Below are 19401 nucleotides of genomic sequence, written 5' to 3' on the forward strand. Positions count from 1 at the left end.
TCACACAGACCAACACTGATACGGCATGGAAGAGGAGTGAGTACCCAAGGGCATGGATATTGGGAAGAAATTTTGGAGGACCATCTTGGAGGCTGGATGCCACACAACATGATAGGAAAGATGGCCACTGACCATGTTAGGATCCCTGAAGAAGAGACTATCTTTCCTGATGGGTCTCACCGAAAAAGCTCTAGAAATAGGTTCAATTTGGATCATGTGCCTATTCATGAACCAGTAATTATGACCAAAGGAATAGAATTCTTTAATTGGCCTGGGGCCTGTAACCCAACTGTAGCTTATGAGGAAGAATGGTGTCTTCTCCATCTAAACCACTGACTCAGAAAAGGAGAGATGCTGAACACAGAAACTACATGTGTTCTCTATTCTACCTCATACTTCACCTGCTTTATTAGTCTTCTACACTAATCCTCATGTTACCCTGTCTCTCTGTCTTCTTTTTCAAATGGTACATAACTGACAAACTAACTTTCCTAAAATTCAACTTGGATCCAGTCTTTTCTTTTACTAAATTCTTCCTCAATGTGTCCTCACTGCTTACAAATGAACCTGGCCTTCACACTCTTTCATTATGTGGCCCAAAACTCCTTTTCTATTTTTACATACAATTTTTTACCTCCATGAAAAAACAGTTTACTGATACTCTCCCCAAAATGACGTTAACTCCATGGCCTTGATTACACCGTTAATGTTCCTTTTTCACCAAGAATACCTTTATTTCTATCTTTTCTTTTTTTAAAGCCCACACATTCTTTCAAGGACAACTCAGAGTTTACCTCCATATAGATTCCCATAATCATTGCAGCCCAAAGGAATTCCTTTTTCTTTCCTGCTTTCTCATGACAATACTTTTGTTGTGTCATTGATTGTCAAATAATGACATACTACTTTATTCTACAATGAATTCATACTTCAGTAAATAATACATATCATCTACCTTTCTGTATTGCAAACATTTTAAAGGCAAGGATTATGGCTTATATTTATTTTCATCCCAAGAGATAGTGGGTTTGTAATTAGTAAACTCTTATTTATAAGATTTTTTTTATTTATACTGCTAGACAACCATAGATACAAACGGCCTTAATCTTATTTAGGAATATGACTTTCAATGCACACGTTAAGGCAAAATGTCAAGTTTCCATTGGCTTCTTGACTTGTATTTTTAAGAAAATCCCTTCAACACACTAGTTTCAGATGTTGAGTGATTAAAAAGACAGGCCAATTCCAAAACGATATGCATTTTATACTACATTATCTGCAGAAAATGAACTGTGGCTTTCCAAAATGAATTGGATTGCTGAAGCAATAATACAGGTGATTTTACCCAATACCAAAATACTTCTATTTCGAACTCTATAATGACTAGATTTGCCACACACTGCTGCTATATGGCTTTTAAAGAAGGCTATTTGGACTGAAGCACGGTCAATGCAAATAGCTTCAAGGAAACCATTTCTGAGAGAATTTGGCTGTTTGTCTTTGGCCAGAATTCCTTGAGTCTTGGCTTCCAGTCTTATTTTGCTTTCGTAGTAGAAACGAGTACTCATAGTATCCTGCCTGCAAGGACGCCTTGCCAAAAGGAAATTCACACTTCTAAACTTCATCATAAAAGGACAAGAGCATTCTCAAACAGAGTATTGGATGAACTCTAAACGAAAGGAGCCTATCCATCACATCCTTACCAGGTACTAGGTATTGTTGGTAAGCATTATACTAGGTGTTACAGATATATAATATCTTTCAACAGTTGCTTTAGAAATGGGAATATAAGGGCTGGGGTCGTGGCTCAGCGGTAGAGCGCTCGCCTAGCAAGTGCGCAGCCCTAGGTTGGATCCTCAGCACCACATAAAAATAAATAAATCAAGGTATTGTGTTCAGCTACAACTAAAAAATAAATATTTAAAAAAGAAATGGGAATACAAAATAGTATGCATGTTGTTTGATTTTCCCGAGGTGTGAAATGATTTGCTGTATGATGTTCTGACACATAGAGTATCCCCCAAAAACTATAAAATCTCACTGAACAAAGGACCGGGACTCACTCCTTGGGACTGCTGCATGGGAAACAGTTGTGAGTCCAGGCTCTAGATTGCAATAAAGACTCTTGTGTGATTGCATTGGATTCAGCTCCTGGAGGTCTATTGGGGTCCCACGAATCTGGCATTACACCAGTAGATCAATTCATAGGACCATTTAGTAGAAATAGGACCAACAGGGACATGTTCAAGGACACAGCATGTAAATAGAGGGGCATGATGAGAAAAAAGAAAGCTATGAATTTGGGAATACACTAGAGTTTTAATATTATGTATTTTTACACAAAAGACAAGACATTTTTGAGTTTTCAAGCACCAGCAAAATAGTGTTTTAATATGAAATTTAGAAACACACAATGAAATAATTTTGAAGAAAAAGAGATGAACAATAAGAACAATCATTTCTCTCTCAAATCTTCACTTCCAAGATGACAAAAGAAGGAACAACATTGATGCCAAAGGAGCACAGCCACGCGCAGCCCATTCACTGCTAGAACTGTGGACAAAGGGTGTCTAAGAACGAGGCCATTAAGAAATGCTTCATTGGAAACAGTCGATGTCACATCCTTCAGGAATATTTCTGAAGCAAATGTCTTCAACACTTATGGGCTTCCTCAACTATATGTGATGCTGTATTACTGCGTGAGTTTGCCTTCACAGCAAGATGACCAGGAATTGATCCAAGGACACTGAAGGATAGACTCTGTCCCCCTACCCCATTTACCTGCTGTAGGAGCCCCATGACCTCCTTCAAAGCCCACACATGTTAGAAGTTATGTCCCCAAGGACTGATGAAAAGCTATCCTCTGGAAAAAGGTAAGACAGAAATTAAGCTTCTAATTTTTTTTTCTTTTGTGAAAAGATATCACACATCACTTGTAAAGGAATTAATAATGACAAGTTAGAATCGTGTAGATTTCAAACATGACAGTGACTGGATTATAAAACTTAATAATATTATGTAACCAAAATAATTCAGCACTTTTATTCATATCTAATTCTTTCTATGATTGTAAAATTGTCCATATATCTTGCTTAGAAATTCCTTTAGAATTTTGAACTATATAAAATATAACTGGAAGCTTGGTAAGAAGAAGAGATATAGTTGAAAACTTTAAAGACTTTTGACATAAAAAGAATGTCAAAAACCTGGCACTAACATTCAAATACTTTATTTTTAGTGACAAGTTCACTCAGGACCTATTTACAAATATTTGAACATGGTGATATCAAAGGTTTAGCTAGTTCCTCAGTTTATAACACTTTAGATACAATAAAAAAAAAAAAAAGCTGTCCTGAGTTTTGCTTCTAGATGCTGGTATATATATTCTTTAACGTTTTGTTTATGATTTTGTTTTTAGTTGTAAAAGGACACAATACCTTTACTTTGTTTATTTATTTTTAAGTGGTGCTGAGGATCAAACCTAGTGCCTCTGACATGGAAGGCAAGGGCTCTACCACTGAGCTACAAACCCAACCTGGCACTAGTATACTGATAGCAATGAAAAGTTGAGATTTCATGGATTTGAGCAGTCCCCTTAAGTAGAAGCAAACAGCTACTTGCATCTAAAATTATTGTAATTATAATAATGTAATTTACATCCGTAATTACCCTGCATCAGGACGAGAACATAAAATTACATAGCATTTACTCTGTTTAAGAAGGCCTTGAAAAGATTACTATCAAGAATAACTCTGTAAAAAAACTTTCAGACTTAAAAGGGAGATGTCCAACTATTTGAATAATTCCATAATTATTCTAAATAAATGATAATTAGATTGAAAAAGTTCTATACTACAGTGACATTTTAAAATTGGAAAAATACTTAAAACTGAGGTAAATAAAAAAGTAACAAACTAAATGAGAAGACACATTATATTAAAGATCAATACAGCCCCAATTATGACCTGTAGAAATATGTGGAATAGAAGGACAGAACGCAGGCACAGAAGTCATTATTTAACAAATTTGTTACAGTACTTCTCAGTCAGAATGCCATGACACTTAAAAAGGAAGGCTGATTATTGAACCACAATTATCTTTCTAGCAAAAAAAAAAAAAAAAATTACAGCATGCATTGGAATGTGATGGGAAGAGAATAATGAAGGGTATAATAAAATCATTATGCCTCTTAAATTTCATTACAGCTAGAAATCCAGGTTACCAAAACCAAACAGGAAAAACAAGAATTTTCAAAGCTGAGTATGAGAAATACTAAGTAAATACTTTTGACAACTGTTTATGCTTTTTGACTCCAGACATTTGCCAAATTTTTTAGATGCATTCTCTTTCAGTGATTCTTCCTTCCGTTATTCATCCTTTCACAGTATAGTCCATGTGACTGTTACGGCTGGCTGCTTACAGGTGACCAGTCCTTGCTTCCCCTTGCTGAAGTGTAACGCCAAAGAAGCACGTCCAGGCAAGTGTCGAGTGGAAAGTGGAAGGCTTTATGAAAGGACAGCAGAGAAGACTTCTCCCCAGAGGCAGAAGGGGACCGGAAAGGGGAAAGGGGAAATCCGTGGAAGGGGAAGGTCTTCCCTTTTTTATAGATAAGATCTTCTTTTAGTTTTCCCACATTCTTGTCCTTTGTTTTCCTTTATCTTGCATGGATAGAATGCTGGTGGGAAGGCCCAAAAGGTGGGAGATAGGTGGCTGAAGGAGTAATCTGGGCAGGAAGGGCCTGGGGCAGTTTTTGATTAGCACCTCGGGGGTTTGCAGTGAGCTGTTTCATTAACAGTTCCATAGAATGGGTTCCAGGCCTTGGGGACATTAACATTTCAATTAACATTCCAAGTGATGCTCTGCATTCCTGGACTCCATTCTCTATAATGGTCTCCATTTTCTTTATCTTACTCAATATTAGACCGATTTACCTAACTATACTAACTACCTATCTTTAAATCTGGCTTCACGACCTAAAGAAGGATGGACTCTGGTGTTAGAGTCTGTAAACAGGTCAAGATGGCGCCTGGCATTTTGCAGAGGGAGTGGTTTGTGAAGAAACAGTAACGCCAGCAAGCCATTGAATGTGGAGATTCCTTATTGGTTGACTGCTGTATCTAGTTTATGTTAATTAAGATAAGCTGTGTGGAATGTATATATACCCCTCCTGTCCTACAATAAACGGCTCCCACTCCTGCTGTATCAATCTACACAAGTTGCTCGTCACCCCCGGTTATTTTGCTGTAGCTGGACTGCGGCACTCTGGATTATACCATATCTGACCTTTCAATTATGAAAAACATTACACTTTTTTTTATTGTTTAAGTTGTTTTGAACTGAATTTTATTTCATTAGAAAGTTATGCTTTAAATTATATCATTCTTATATACAATGTGTATAAAACATGAGTATCTCAGAAGCCCCCTAAGTGCTTTTCCATTCCCGCTCTTAGAGGTAGACACTGTCCTGAATCTTCGTCATTCTTTTGTTTTCCTGTCATTGTAGCTTCTATGTATTCATCCCTATACAAAACTATTTTCAAAATAATACTGTGATGACTTGTTTTGTCTCCATTCTCTCACATATGAAGAGTACAGATTTCCAGAGGCAACAGGGCATGGATCCTGCAACAGACTGCATGGAGAAGCAGACAGGAAGGGCTGTGGATACAGCTCAGTGGTAGAGTGTTTACCTAGGATGTTCAAGGCCCTGGAGTTCATCCCACAGCACAGAAAAGAAATAATAATGATTTAAAAAAAAAAAAAAATAGAAGCAGATGGGAGAATCCAGCTGTCTTCTACTAAGCCAGACATTAAAGAAATTTGCAAAAATATAAAACTACGTCACTCTTCTCATTCTTTGTTTTGAAAAATGTTCTGTATGTTAACATGTAGCTGGTCTACTGGTCTGTTATTATTATTTGGAAAGGAAACAATATTGATTTTTTTTTTTTTTTTTTTTGGTTTGGGAGCTTTTTTTGGTACTAGGGATTGAACCCAGAGAGGCTTACCCACATCCCCAGCCCTTTTTATTTTTTACTTTGAGACCAGGTCTCACTAAGTTGCTTAGGGCCTCACTAAATTGCTGAAGATGGTCACAAACTTTTGATTCTTCCTTCTCAGCTTTCCAGGTAGCTGAGATTACTGACATGAGCCACTGATGGCAGAAAGATCAATAGAGGAAAGGGAGCAAGGAGAAAGGAGAGGGAAAGGGAAGGAGAGGTCCTGGGGTCTGTTAGAATAAGATATATTCCATGCTTGTATAATTATGTCAAAATGGATCTGCTGTTATTTATAATAAAGAAGAGAAACAATACATAATTTTTCAAATTTCTCAATGTTGATTTCTATTCAATATATGTTGATCAGATATTGATAGATATAACCCACAGAAACCAAAGCTCTTTGGACTTCTTCAGGAATTTTAAGACTACAAATAGGTTCTGAGACAAGAATATTTGAAGCATATAACAGAAGCATGAATATGCATTTGATATTTTTTTGGATTGCTTGCTTTTTATTAATATGTAAAAGTTTTCATTTTTTTGGAATCTAATTATTTGCTTGTATATATAGCAAGTATCTTTTCACAGTGTGATTAGTCTTCTTCAGTTCCTACCTGGCATCTTTTGTCTATAAAGAGATTTTAATTTTTATGTCAAATGGATAAATCTTTTCCTATTTTGGTGCCTTATTTAATAAATCTATCCTTACTCAGAATAGCAAAGCTATTCTCTTTTATTTTCACCTTTCAAGATATTTAACTATTTTCAAATTATTTATAGTAAGTCTTTCATTTTGCTAAATCGATTTCTTTCATAAAATTATTCTTTGTAAATCAATATGATAGTCTTTCTCTGCTGTTTCATCTTCCTTTTTTCTCTCTACCTTTTTTTTTTTTTTTTTTTTTTTTTTGGTGCTGAGGATTAAACCCAGGGTGCTTTACTACTGAGCCACATTCTCAGTCCTTTTACTTTTTTTATTTTGAGACAGAGTCTTGCTAAGTTGCAGAGGTTGGCCTGAAAATGGGGATCCTCCTGACTCAGCCTCCCAAGTTTGTGGGATTACAGGCATGCTTCATCTTGACTGACTGCCCGCCCACATCAGCTTTAAGGTGCTTTCTCTATCCCTGTCTGTTTAACCCTGAGTTATATAATTTTCAGAGCTGTATAATCACTTTTGATATTTGGGAGGGCAAATCATTGCTGGGAATTTCATCATCATTCTTTTTTTTAATATGTATTTTTTTTAAGTTGTGGATGAAACTTAATTTTTATTTATCTGTTAATATTCAGTGCTGAGAATCAAACCCAGTGCCTCACACATGCTAGTCAAGCACTCTACCTCTAAGCCACAACCCCAGCCCTCATCACCATTCTTGAACTTTTGCTCTTCCACACCAACATTAGAATTAAGGTACCTGGGGCCAGGGATGTCGCTCAAATGGTAGTGCGCTCCTCAGCACCACATAAAAATAAAATAAAGTTGTTGTGTCCACCGAAAACTAAAAGATAAATATTAAAAAATTCTCTCTCTCTTCCTCCCTCCCTCTCTCTCTCCCTCTCTCTCTCTCTCTGGAAAAAAAAAAGAATTAAGGTACCTACTTAAATAAAAAAAAAATTGATTGGGTTGATTGGGATTACAGATCCCAATTAACTGGATTAACAGATGTATTTGGGGGCAAACTGCAATCTTTTAATACCCATGATTTTTATGTTCATTTGAATATCCTTTAATGTCTTTGCAATAGGGTTTATACTTTTCTTCATAAAGAGCTTACATATCTTTTGTTAAATCTGTTAAATACATCTTTTGTTAAATCAATTTTAATGTGGGTAGTTAGTACTTTTGAGTTCTATGATAAATATAGAAATATAGTGTATTTTCTAACTTTAAGCTGCTCTTTACTATTGTATAGATATGTAACTGTCTTACTGTTATTAAATCTCATGGTCTTTGTGTGGACTATTGGGTTTTCTATGTGAAGAAATTTCATCTAGGAATGATGACAGTTTTGTTTCTTCTTTTCTAACCATCACACCATTTATCTATCTATCTATCTATCTATCTATCTATCTATCTATCTATCTATCTATTTATTTATTCTTTCCTTGCTGCATGAGCCAGGACTACAAGTTCAATGTTGAACAATGATGATATTAGAGAGCATCCTTGTCCTATACCTTACTTAAGGACATGGTTTCAAGGTTACATGGGGAAGAGTGAGGGCTGCTGTAGGATTTTTTTGCAATTCTGACAGCAGGTTAAGAAAGTTCCTTCTATTCTTAGTCTACTAAGTATTTCTTTCGTAAATGGAAATATTTGGAATTATTTTTCTGCATCTTTTGTGATATGATTCTACTCTTTAAATTTTTAACTATAGTCAGTTACATTAACATATTTTCTAATGTTAAGTCATCTAATTTTTTGGTAATAAATCTAACCACAATGTATTGTGTTTCTTTTTAATTTTTAGAATCAGTTTTTAAACTTAAAAAAAATAAGGTGTTTTTTTTTGCATTCTATCCAAGTTATGCTAGCATCACAAAATGAGTTAAGGAATATTCTATCTCATTCTGTTTTCTGAATTTATGTGCTCTTTGAATATTTGGATGACTCACCAGAAAAGATTTCTAGGCTTGATTTTGTTTGTGGTTTTAGATTTTTGTAAGATTTTAATTATAGAATTGATTTATTTACTGGTTGTAGAATTGTTCAAATTTTTTCTCTTCAGTCAGATTCAGAAAGTCATCTTTCCAAAAATTTTAATCCACTTATCCAAGTCAAATTTATTCATAAAATGTTATTCAGAATATTCTGTCATTATTGATTTAATCTTTAGAAATCTCTGTGGTATGCCCACTCTTTCATTCCAAAAATGTGTTTTTATTTTAATTCTTTTATTTCTTTGATTAAACTCATTAAAATTACTGGCATTTTACTGCTGTTCAACTACTGAACTCTGGCTTTCTTAATCCTCTAGTGATTTTCTACTTCACTTAATTCTGCTTTTATGTCTATTAATTTAAGACTTCTACTTTCTTTGGGCTTATCCTACAGCTTTTTTCTTTTTCTTTTTAATTTTTTAGAGTTAGACATTAATTTTTTGCTTTTCTTCTTTTCTAATGAAGCTTGTATGGCTTAAACACTATCTGTAAATTTTGTTGTTCTCATGTCATTTTATTTCATTTTCTAATTTTTGTCTTAATTTCTTCTCTGATATAAAAGGTGTTAGCACTATGATTTTGTTTTTAGTTTCTAGACATATGGGTTTATTCATTGTATTTTTACATCAATGTACTTACATTGGTTGGATCAGAGAATAAAGACTCTAAGATATGTTAGGTACAGGTATATGTCCTTTTCATAAGTGTTTCATGTGCACATTTGAGGGTTCTATGTTGTATATGTGTGTGTGATTGCATGTGCACATTAGTTAAAGGTTATTAGCAATGTTCAAATCCTCTATAGCCTTACAGAATTTTAGACTAGTCAACATATCAATGTGTCTAAAAAAAGTGTATTAAAATCTTTTTCATTCACATTTGTGCTAATTACTAGTATGTTTAAATTTATTTTCACCTTCTTATATGCTTTCTGTTTATCCCATTTTTTCATGCATTTTCCTCTTTCCTCGAATTTCCCTTCTCCCTCATTCTCACACAAATACTTACACACTTTCTTCTAATTTCACTGAGAAAAAAAAAAAAAAAAAAACAATCGGAAGAGATCTTCCACAAGTGCACCTACAACATCTAGATCCATTTTCAGTGCCTTTTTTTTTCTATTGATGATAAACTATTCATGCTCCTAGCAAAGAAAATCCCACCATTTATACATTAAATCCCATCCCATCTTTTCTACTGAACGACCTTGCTCCAACAATTCACTCTATCCTATCATCAATCTTTATTTAACTTTCTATTAGACCTTTCCCATAAGCATAGAGGATTTTTTTTCCATCTTAAAATATCACTTTCACTGGACCCTACATCCCTCTCCATTTACAACTCCATTTATTCATTCTACAGCAAAATTCTTAAGAAGAGTTGTCTATATTTGTGGTATCAATTTTCTGTTCTCCCATTCTCTGAACCAGCTCCCAATTGGGTAAGTTACCAATACCTTCCTATTTTAAATCTTCTTCTTGTCCTACTGGATTGCTCAGAAGCACTAGACACAGCCGATTAGTCTTTTTTCCTTGAACTATTCTTTTCATTTGGCTTAGAGGACACTTATCGTCTTGTTTTATTTTTTTTCCTGTTACCTCATTAGTTATCATGTTCCTAGTTTCCTTTGCCCTTAACTCCTTCTCTCTCTCACCACCAAACAAAGAAATATTCCAAAACTAAATCCTTGGAGTTCCTCTGTTTTTCTACCTTCTCTCACTCACTCCACTGGTGACTTCATGGTTTAAATATTTTATAGGCCAATAACTCCAAATTATTATCTCTAGATCAGACTTCCCCCCCCACCGAACTCCAGACTCATATATCCAGCTCCCCATTTGTCATCTCTACAATAAACTGAACTCGGGATCCACTCCCCATACTAATCTGGCTTTGACACAATCTGCTTCTCAGTAAATGGAACTGCAACGCTCCAGTCCTCCCATTGATCAGGCCCCCAACCTTGGCATTGTCCTTGACTCCTATCTTTTTTTCAGAACCCTCAAAAAAGGGATCCTACCACCTTTGTAGAAACTACTGTCACCTCACATCTGAATTATTACAGTAGTCCTCTAGCTAGTTCCCTGCTTCCACTTTGTCTCCCTTCAGTTTATTTTCAGCAATGTAGCTACAGTTAGTCTGTTAAAATGTAAATCAGATCTTGTCACGCCAACCTAAAATCCTCCAAGGCTTCTCAGCTCGCTCTGCATAATATTAAGTTCCTTACATTATCCTGCAAAGCTCTAAACCAGGCTCCAGACCTAGGTTCCCCACTTCCGCCCTCAAGCTCTCTGGTCTCATTCTATCTGCTCTGGCCTACTCTCTGGACATGGATCCTATCTGTACTCGATATCTTTCCACTTAATTTCATCCCTCCTAGGACACTTTTCCCTAGCTGCCCACATGGCTCATTTACTCTGCTCACACTTCTTACTAAAATGTCATCTTGAAGGCCCTCCCTGTCCACACTCCTTATTTTTCTTCCTTAATTTTTTTCTATACCGTTTATCAGCATCAAACATACTCTACTTATTGTCTGTCTTCCTTCAGTGAATTGAACCCAGGGGCAATTAACACCTGAGCCACATTCCCAGCCCGTTTTAAACATATATTTTATCTAGACAAAGGGTCTTGCTGAGTTGCTCAGTACCTCATTAAGTTGCTGAGGCTAACTTTAAACTCAGGATCCTCCTGCCTCAGCCTCCCAAGCTGCAAGGATTACCTGGCTCTTCAGTACAATTATGGCCTTATCTTTAGTAATATTGTGAAAAATTAGAAAAAAACTCAAGCATGGGCAGGCTTGTCTGTACACACACACACACACACACACACACACACACACACCTCTTTCCCTTTATCTCTGGCACAGGATTTGTTTAGCAACTACATTTGCGTGAAAGACACAGGTGGGAACAGTGTATAAGATGAATTTTACCTACTCACCCCCCAAACCCCTTCCCCATTCCACTCCTCAGTCAGGAGCATATTATTATGCACATGATTGACAGACCTGCATAGAAGGTCAGGAAGGCAGGGATATATTTTGTCTCTTTTGCTTGTAATGTTCCCAGTTCCTTAGAGAGTGGCACACAAAGTGCATTCAATAAATATCAGCAAAATGGATCAGTTACTTGAAAAAAAAAGTTGTAAAAAGTAAAAGTTACAACCTATTGTTTGAAAGTAAAACATGAATTTCCTTAATTAAATCACATTCTGGAAAAGATGGTCTTAAAAACTTAATGATCTTTATAAAATGGGTAAATTTGCTGCTGAAAAATAATCTAGGAATTAACCGATGTGAATCTGCAATATGTATACGGGGTAAAAATGGGAGTTCATAATCTGCTTGAATCAAATGTATGAAATATGATATGTCAAGAGCTTTGCAATGTTTTGAACAACTAATAATAAAAATAAAATAAAATGAAAAAAAAGGAAATAAACTTTTCCTTCTCTACAAAAAAAAAGATAATAAGGTCAAATATGTACATTAAATATTGGAAATTTTAAAGAGGTTCTTTAAATAGTAAAACAGTTGGTGATTTACTTTGAAACATAAGTACTTGATTATCAAAATTAATAAACAGAAAAATAATTAAAAGACTATGGAACATCTCAGTGTTTCTGATTAGTATGCACTTTTATTTCCACTTTATTAAAAAATTATTCTTTTGCCCACTTATTGGTTCCCAAACTTTTGTTTCTCTTTTGAAGTAACATAAGTAATTTTTAATATTTAAAACATTAATATTTGTTAAGTTTATAGTAAACATCTTTCCTTAGCCTATTTTTTAATATAAAAATTTAAATTGTTTAATCGCAATTACAACTCTACATCTTTGAGATTCCTCCCACTTAGTCAAGCTTAAATATTCCTTTTCCCATCAGAAATGTGGCAAATCCTTATTTCTCCTTTTTCTTTATTTATCATGTGACTTCAATTTTAATATATATGCTTACATAAACTTTATTTTGGTGTATTGTTTGAAGCTAGGTATTGTAGAACACTTTGTTATTTATAAACACTGTGATAAATTCTCACAAAATTGGTTCAAAATAAATGATGTTCTCCTTTCAAAGATAGTAGAATTTAAAGACATAAAATTCAAACACTTAAATGTATTTCAAAGCAAATGGATGAGGCTAAATATAATTTAAAAGATAATAAAATATAAAACAGATTAAAATAGACTCCTGTTTTAATATCTCTCCCATTACTAATCTTCTCTGATCCCTTTGCAGTGGTGAAGGTCAAACATTTATGTTTACAGAAACAGTAGTTGATTTTCTTCTTTAAAACTGGTTTCTTTCATTGGGCATTGACATAGGATTTGTAATTTTAGAGACAAGTTAACTATTCCTGGAAGCTGCTATCTTAAAGCAAGTATCAAAAAGATGATGAAATGGTATGAAACTATAAAATAATGTCTTTGTGATTTTTTTAAAAAAAGAATAATATAGTGAAGTTGTCTATTGTAAAAAGTGCTTATATCTGTACTTTAAAAGTTTTTAAATTGTTCATATAAGAGAGGCATAGAATATTATTGGTCAAAAAAGAAAATGAACTTTTTGGGTTCTAGTTTTGGTTATCTATCACTGCAGAGTCAATGTACTAAATGTGGCAACTTAAAACAATTTATTCTTTTTTATGTTTCTGTGAAGTGACTCACCTCAGATTGGTTGAGTTTCTCTTGAGTTTCTCTTCATGCTTTTGCCAACAGATGATGTAGCTGGGGCTGAAGTCACCAAAAGGTTTAATCACGTTGGACACTTAAGAAAACTTCTTCACCCACATAATTTACATATTTCCTTAGTACATTAGAAATTAAGTCTTCTGTATCATGCGGCTTCTGTAGAAGACTAGTTTTGGCTCACAGCATGGCAGTCTCTGGACCAATTTCTGACTGGTTGCTTGCTTCCCCCAGAGTAAGCAATCCAAGGGACCAAGGCAGGAACTACAAATCTTCTTGTGATCTATCCTTAAAAGTCACACAGCATCACCAAGCAATTTGGTATACAGAGGCAGCACCTTATTTGTTACATAGGGCCAGCCCAGATCCAACAATGGGAAAGTCTACAGAAGGCATGAATATCAAAAGGTATAATTCATTGGTATGCCATTTGGGGACACCATAGTACTCTCTGCAGCACAGTTCTTTTATATAGAGGCTGGTCATGATGGTCCCCCAAATAACAACAAAAGAATATGATGGGTTAAAAATGGTGGTATGGAGGGGGGACCCAAAAATGATTCTTTAATTCTTTGCAGGCAAGTGGGACTTTTCTAGTTAATTTCTCAATCTATACACAATTCCAATACACACTACTTCTGACTATATTTCTTTTGCTACTTTGGAAATTGTACTTGTTCATTCAGATTGTTGCCAGAGAATGAGAAAAGGGAAGGCAGAACAAACACCCAACAACTTCCAACTGGATGATATATCATCAAAGTTCAGCTCCTTGAAAATCATTTTATGTCTACCAAGTACTAGAAATACATGATACATATTATAGTATAATAATGGACATAATACAAGTCTTGAAATTTTAGACCTTGAAGAAACATCAAGGTCTTCACCAGCCTTCATTTTAAAGACAATATAACTAAGGCTCAAAGTAGTGAGGCAATCTGCTAAAAGTTCACTTATCATCAAAGACATACTAACTTTTGGCCCATACTAATTGGCACTGAAATATGCTTTTTAATTTATCCACTAGTATTCTAACTACAACTCTAAATTACTAACAAGCTGACTGAGAATTAGGTATGATGGATCCTTACTAAGACAGGAGGATTACAAGTTTGATGGATCCTTACTAAAACAGTAAGATTACAAGCCAGGCTCAGCAACTTAATAAGACACTGTCTCAAAAAAAACAAAATATCAAAAGGACTGGGATGTAGCTCAGCGGTACAGTACCTCTGGGTCCAATCCCAAGTACACACAAAGAAAAAAAAAAGGAGGCAGGGATTGGGGTTGGGGTGGTAGGGATTTAAACATGACAGGTGTGAAGCAAGTTGAGAGCATGAGTATTAAGTGGAATGTGTAGGAGAAAGAATCACAAAGACTAGTGTTTCTCAATTTTGAGTAAAGTATAAACTCTTTTAAAGAAAGGAAAAAGGAAAAAACTCCTCAGTAGACCCACTGTTGATTAAAATTTTTTAATTTCATGAATATGTTCAAATACCAAAACAAGTATAAATTCCTTTGATCAGAGCTTGTCCAAAACTATAAAACCAAAATGACAATACCTTTATTTTATTTATTTATTTTTATGTGGTGCTGAGGATCAAACCCAGCGCCTTGCACATACTAGGCAAGTGCTCTACTGCTCAGCCCCAGCCCCTCCAACACACATTTCTTAATAAGCATTAGGCATTTTACATGTAGCAACATATTTCATATCCACAACCTATGAGTGGACATATTTATTATCCCCAAATAAAAGATGAGGACATGGAGATGGAAGTTAAGTAACTTGTCCAATCTTGCAAAACTGGTAAGTGGCAAAGGTGGGTTTCACAAAAATTTCAAAGACAGTTAAGTGAATGTGAAGAATGATATTGTTTGACAGAAACTAAATTGCTGCTTGTAATGTGAGGATGGTAGTAACTACACCACATAGATCTTCTGGGTTTAACACACTTAAATTAAAATGAGCTGATTGTAACTCACTTCTCTCATCACTTTTTTTCTCTTCTGTCAACTGCAGAGATTAATGTCATTTGGTATTAACTTGAAGGAAATGCATGATGACAAATCAGGTCTACATCTGTTCACTCAAGTTTTTCATTTTTCTTTAAGACAATACCTGATTACTATTTTTTTTACTATTGAGATACAAATCATGTGCTATAAAAATTATAAACCTTTTGAAATTTACAATTTAAAAACTTTTACTATATTTACAAAGTTGTGCAATCATCACTACTAATTCCAGAATATTTCATCATACCAAAAAGAAACCCCATACCCTGTAATCAGGCATTTCCCATTCCCATCTCCACTAGCTGATACATTAGCAAACACTAAACTATTTTTTTCTGTATGGATTTGAATATTCTGGATATTTTATGTAAGTGGAATCATAAAATATGGGCTTGAGGCCTAGCAACTTTCACTTTGTGTGACTTTTCAAAATCTATATCAGTATTTCATTCTTTATTATAGATAGGGTAATATTCTACTGTATGGATATACATTATTTTATTTGTGTATTCACCAGTTGAATATTTGTAATTTTTCCACTTTCAAGCTACTAAAAATAATAAACAGTAGGCTGGCACAGTGGCACACCCGGATATTCCCAGCAGCTCCGGAGGCTTAGGCAGGATGATCCTGAGTTCAAAGCCAGCCTCAGCAATGGTGAGGCGCTTAGCAACTCAGTGAGACCCTGATTCTAAATAAAATGCAAAAATAGGGCTGGAGATATGGCTCAGTGGTTGAGTGCCCCTGAGTTCAATCCACAGTACAAAAAAAAAAAAAAAAAAAAAGTAAATATATGAATGCAAGTTTTTGAGGGAACATGCATGTTTTCAATTCTCTTAGGTACTTAAAAAGTGAAATTACCAAACTTCTTTCCAAAATAGCTGCACATTTTACATTCCCACTATCAATGTATGAAGGTTCTAATTTCTCTGCTTCCTTTTTGAAACTTAATATTGTGATATTGAATTTTTTATTTCCATACTGGGGATCGAGCCCAAGGTCTTGCACATACTAGGCAAGTGCTCTACCACTAATCTAAAACCTCAGACTGATGCTGACTTTTTGATTATAGCCATTCTAATTGGTATAAGGTAGTATCTCATGCGGTTTTGCTTTGCAATTCTCTGAGGACTAATGATTTTGAGCATCTTTTCATGTGCTTTTTGGTCATTCATTTATCTTCTTTGAACAAATGTGTTTTCAAATCCTTTGACCCTTTTGTTGTCTTTCTACTGCTCAGCTCTAAGAGTTTTCTTTTAAAAGTTGTACAGAGTGATCCCATGAGGCACCAATACAATGATAAATGCAAAAAACATGGGTTCTGAAATTGGCTGGCTGTGCTTGGTTGTAAGGTGGCCACTCCCTAGATCCAAAGTAAAACTTACTTGTAAATAAATTTTTAAATTGTCGTTTTTTAAAAAATACACATTTTAAGTCTTTGATATAGAACACTGATATCCTCAAGAATATCTACAACTTAAATACTGGTTTTAAATTACCACCAATTGGCAGAATTAGTTCAGTGCTCTTTGAATGAGGAGGTAGGGTTCACAAGTATTTAAAATTTAAAATATATGTTGTGACATGAGGACATGACTATATTTTTATTTTTAGGGAGAATCTGTCTGATGGTCATTATAGAAATTCTATAAAAAGGGCTGTCAATATCCATGAATTCTACCCAGATCATCAAATGCTGGAAGTCCATGGGATCAAGGTAGCCTCCTCCATATCTTCTGGCTCACTTCAAGGCTATGAAGAAAATCAGGGTCCTGCTCATATTCTGCCTGATCTATTCCTTTTGAGTACTTGGAAATATTTCCCTTCTTATAGGAATACCCCCAAAGATGGCAACCCTTACAGTAGGGCTGTATTCTACTTTTGGCTTCTCTTTTAAAAATTGTTCCTACATCAACTTAGCTAATCTGTTCCTATGCCAGATCTCAGGCCAATGTTTTTAATCTTCATTTTTCTGAGCACTGTTATAATTTAAAAGATAAATTTGTTTGATTGCCACAAAATTAGTGTAAAGGAATTCACAGGAAAGAAAATAGTATTAAGGCCCCTTATGGATTAATGACAAAGCTACTCAAATTCCTCTAGGTATTTTTCCTACTTCGCATGGATAAATTTAAATTGGATAGACTTTAAAACTTCCTTAATCTACTCGAAAAATACAAATAAAAATACACTGCCAATGAGAAATTGAATTTAAAAAATAAAAGCATGTCTATATTTTTCCTTATCAATTTTTAAATTGTTTTAGAAAGAAATATGGGAATTTGTAATCAGAAATATAAAATTTAATTTAATAAGCCAAATTTCAAAGAAATTTTCTTTCCACTTAACACCCCAAAGAGTAAACAGTTCAAAGAGGTTAAAGCAGTGTTACTTATAGTAATAAAGGAATTAGAAAATGTACTTTTCTAAAGTCTTATGGTTAAGAAAACTACTCTGTACCGATATTATAAAGTCCTTACAAAATATAAGACTCTAGACCATGCTGATATATGGAAGTATGTTCATGAAATAATGTTAATTATAAAATAGCCATTGTGTACAAATGTACATTCATCTACTTTAAAGATTTATAAATTACTCTACATCATTCTGTCTTCAAACAAAATCTATTTCTAACAGTTTACACACACACACACACACACACACACACACATATATATAAATCCAATGAAGTATGTGAATGTACACAGACAAATAAATGTAAGGTAACATTAACACAATTTTATGTTTTTTGGATTCTTCAATTTCAAAACAGCATTTCACAAAAATCATTCTATTTTATTAAAGTGCTCTTTTTTATCTTTCTTTCTTTCTTTCTTTTTTTTTTTTTTTTTGGTATTAGGGATTGAACTCAGGGGCACTCAACTACTGACCCACATCCCTAGCCCTAAAATGCATGAAATAACAAATTGAGAGAATTTGTTAAATGGGCTAAGTGAATGTCTTTAGAAATTCTCAGTCTTTGATCCATTAATGTGCATTGTAAATCTCTAAAAATAAAGAGATTCCTCCTATTAACTCAGCCTACTTTTTATCATGATTTACACTTAATTTACTTACATAAATATATTTGTATAAATATTATTTGTACTTGGGTTTGCTAATTTATCTTTCCCACCAAGTTATAAATCCTATCAAGACAGGTAGCAATATCTGTCTTCTTCATCATTATTCCGCCGAGACTCCAGCCAAGGGATATTGCAGGAACTCAATAAATATTTTTGTAGTAAATGAATTGCCAGAGGAACATCTGGGTGGACTAGTACTTGAAGTTATACATTTTGGGAACTATCATTCTAAAGTTATTCAATTTTATAATAACTTCAGAGAAAAATTGTGTTAACAGGGATTCATTTAATAAATTATTGCTATGCTTTAGTGGAATAACTTACTACTTCAGGGAACTGAGGAGATTTCTCAGAGTACCTCATGACCTGGAAAAGTCTTGTGAAATCATTTTTAAACCCTGAAACTCCAACTTAAAAACATTGGTAAAAATGACAGTTACCATGAAGTGAACTGAAAGGAACTGTGTTTTGCATCAACACCAGCATCTTCGGGAACACATTTGGCAATACTGGGTCTTCCATCAAGGATGTTTGCTTATTTTAATAGTTCAAGTATAAAAATCAGATATTCCTTCTGGCAACTGCAAACTGTTGACTCACTGATTCTCTTTGGGGATAAGTGATTTCACATATTATTTCTGAATAATTAGAGCCCATGTTAAGATAGCTTTTAAAATATTTGAAATGAACTGGAGTGGCAGAAAGATCCTAAGTTCAAGGTCAGGCTGGGCAACTTAGTCCCACCATCTCAAAATAAAAAGGGATAGGGATATAGCTCAGTGGTACAGTTCAATATCCATACACACAGTATCCATAACAAGCACATATATATATATGCATGTGTGTATGTGTATATATGTAAGCCATGCATTTAAACACACACACACATATGTGTGTGTGTGTTTAAATGCTTACCTGTATGTTTTATACA

This window comes from Urocitellus parryii, chromosome 3 (genome assembly GCF_045843805.1).
Source record: "Urocitellus parryii isolate mUroPar1 chromosome 3, mUroPar1.hap1, whole genome shotgun sequence".
Classification (NCBI taxonomy): Eukaryota; Metazoa; Chordata; class Mammalia; order Rodentia; family Sciuridae; genus Urocitellus; species Urocitellus parryii.